We start from the raw sequence: 2,595 nt of genomic DNA, 5'->3' as shown, positions 1-2,595 counted from the left end.
AAAAAAAAAAAAACATGCTGCAGGTGAGATTTGAACTCACAACGTCAGTATTGCTGAGGTGGGAACTGCAGCAGCACACCTCCATCTCTCAGCCCCTTTACTACAATCACAGAATTGAGGAGAGAAGTAAAATTCCAATGAGACAAAAGACATGTTTCCCAGATGGTCCAATTCTTAGAGAGCTGCTGAGACCAATGAGCACCTCTCCCGGGGATGGCGTGCACGTGTTCACGAACGACACATCCTGTGGGCTTGAAAGCTTCCGAGGAAGTTTTCACAATTCCTTTTGGTACTTTATCCAGCGTTGACCACTCCTCCCTGGCCAGGACTACTTTGTGGATATGGAACTTTGTTGTGTGTTTTCTTTTGTTTTCGCAGTCCCAGTTCATTGCCTTTGAGCACATCATTACGTAAAAGGAAGAAGAGTGGCTCAGCTCCCATAGCGTGGCGGTTACAGCACCAGCCACACGCACCAAGGTTGAACCCGCCCCGCCAGCTAAACAACAATGATAAGTGCAATAAAAAATAGCCGGACGTTGTGGCAGGCGCCCGTAGTCCCAGCTACTTGGGAGGCTGATGCAAGAGAATCACTTAAGTCCAAGAGTTGGAGGTTGCTGTGAGCTATGACACTACGAGACTCCAGGGCAACATAGTGAGACTCTGTCTCAAAAAAAAAAAAAAAGACATGCTCCAGGTGAGATTCGAACTCACAACCTCGGCATTGCTGCATTCCCATTGGGGTATCAGTACCATGCGCTAACCAATTGCGCCACTGGAGCTCTGGCTACCCCATTACTCAGCCGAATATTTCCGTTGTTCATAGCCAGGTGACCTCATGGGACAGTTCAGCCTTGTGTTCCATATGCAAATTAAAATTAAAAAAATAGCCGGGCATTATGGCGGGTGCCCATAATCCCTGCTACTTGAGAGGCTGAGGCAAGAGAATCACCTAAGCCCGAAAGTTGAAGGTTGCTGTGAGTTGTGACACCACAGGACTCTACCCAGGGCAACATAATGAGACTCCGTCTCAAAAAAAAAAAAAAAAAAGACACGCTCCAAGTGAGATTTGGGCGACATAGTGAGACTGTCTATAAAAAAAGGAAGAAGACTCACTCAACACCTACTTCTCATTGCTAAAGCTCCTAAATAGCTCCCTGTTTTTCCTTGGCTTAACAGTCTTTATGCTTCTAGACATATTTAGAAGCTTTATTTTCATCTTGGTGCTGAATCCATTGCCCTGTCTTTATTTTCCTCATCGAGCCCAGAGCCAGTATGATGGCGCGTGTAATAAATCAGGCTCGGACTAGGAATTTGAAGGCCTGTGTCCGTCCGACTTCTGGCTTTGCCTCTTTCTACCTGTGGGGGGCAAGCTTGTTAAGATTTCTGCTCCTCAGTTTCCTCATCTGTAAAATTCAGATAACAATTACCTTTAATTTAGTGAGATGCAAGTCCCGATTAAAACAGGTCACAGGGACGGAGGTGCTTTCTGAACTACCGACCATGATACAGGGCGTCCATAAAGTTCGTGTGCAATTTAAAACCTATAACACCCGAACTTTGTGGACACCCTCTACAAGAGTAAGATATTACTCTAAAGGTCTTTTCAGTGCTAAATAAGATAAGCATCGAATCTTCACTGCTTTTTCACACAGTGAGGGACTTGTCTGATTTTGCTCGGAGCATTTGTTGAACCATGGTAGATCAAATTGAGGTTTACCATGACTGATATTTTCTTGCCCACCAAGTGGTCTAGCTATGCTCCCAGTCTAGAACTGTTAAAGATGTCTGTATCTATTCCCTCTTCTCCATCTTGGTCGTTTTCATTTTACTCTGAGCAAAGAGCGAAAAAATATCAAAATAAGAACCATTAGTGAAGGAATTCAGAGGTTGTTCCCTGTTTTTCACTCTAGGGTCTTTCCACGTTTTAGGAGGGGGTTTAGGAATGTAATTTCTAAAATTTTTATTTTTTTTCCATCAGGAGACAATATTTTAGCCTATTTGAGGTCTTCCTCTTTGAAATTCATTCCAGCTACTTTCATTACCATTTAGCACAAGTCCCATTTCTCCTTTGAGAAATTAAACATTGACCTAATATTCAGGTACACTTTTGTACTTGTTCCACAGTACTGGAGGGATCAACTGTTTTTCCATAAGTCCTCCTTTGGCATCGATTCTGCCCGCCTATGTCTTACAGGAGTGGAACTTGACCAACTTCATCTTCTCTTTTCACGGTATTACCATATCAATCTCCACAAGTTTAAATCCCCAAACTGCAAGATAATGTTTTCCTTAATGCTATGCAAATCTGTACATGCTATTTAAAAGGTCATAACTGTGGCATATGATACCACTGTACACAAACTGAATCCTGTGCTATGCATATAAATATGGTAAGTACTTATAGATATAAAGATGTTGTCATTTATGAGTATGATATCAAACCAAGTTTGTTTATTTTGTAAAGAAAGTGACACATACGTTTTTTGACAGCTTTGTAAGTATACTCCCCTTTGAGAACTCTCCTTTTTTACGTTGGTTACTCTCTTTTGGGAATTAGACAGAGTTGATTTCCTTGCCACTCATTAATTTGAAGTA

General features: G+C 42.1%; 1 non-coding gene across 1 annotated transcript; it reads right to left on the bottom strand.

Annotated features, from left to right (window-relative positions):
* Nucleotides 1-686: 686 nt before the first annotated feature.
* On the bottom strand, nucleotides 687-779 carry TRNAI-GAU. Its single transcript is given in 2 exon segments — nucleotides 687-722; nucleotides 742-779. It is a non-coding gene; the product is annotated as a tRNA-Ile (tRNA).
* Nucleotides 780-2,595: the final 1,816 nt, after the last annotated feature.

Source organism: Otolemur garnettii, unplaced genomic scaffold (assembly GCF_000181295.1).
Source record: "Otolemur garnettii isolate 467f Iridium unplaced genomic scaffold, OtoGar3 scaffold00117, whole genome shotgun sequence".
Taxonomy (NCBI): domain Eukaryota; kingdom Metazoa; phylum Chordata; class Mammalia; order Primates; family Galagidae; genus Otolemur; species Otolemur garnettii.
Note: the sequence above shows the minus strand (reverse complement) of the source record. Positions and strands in the feature narration are given on the sequence as shown.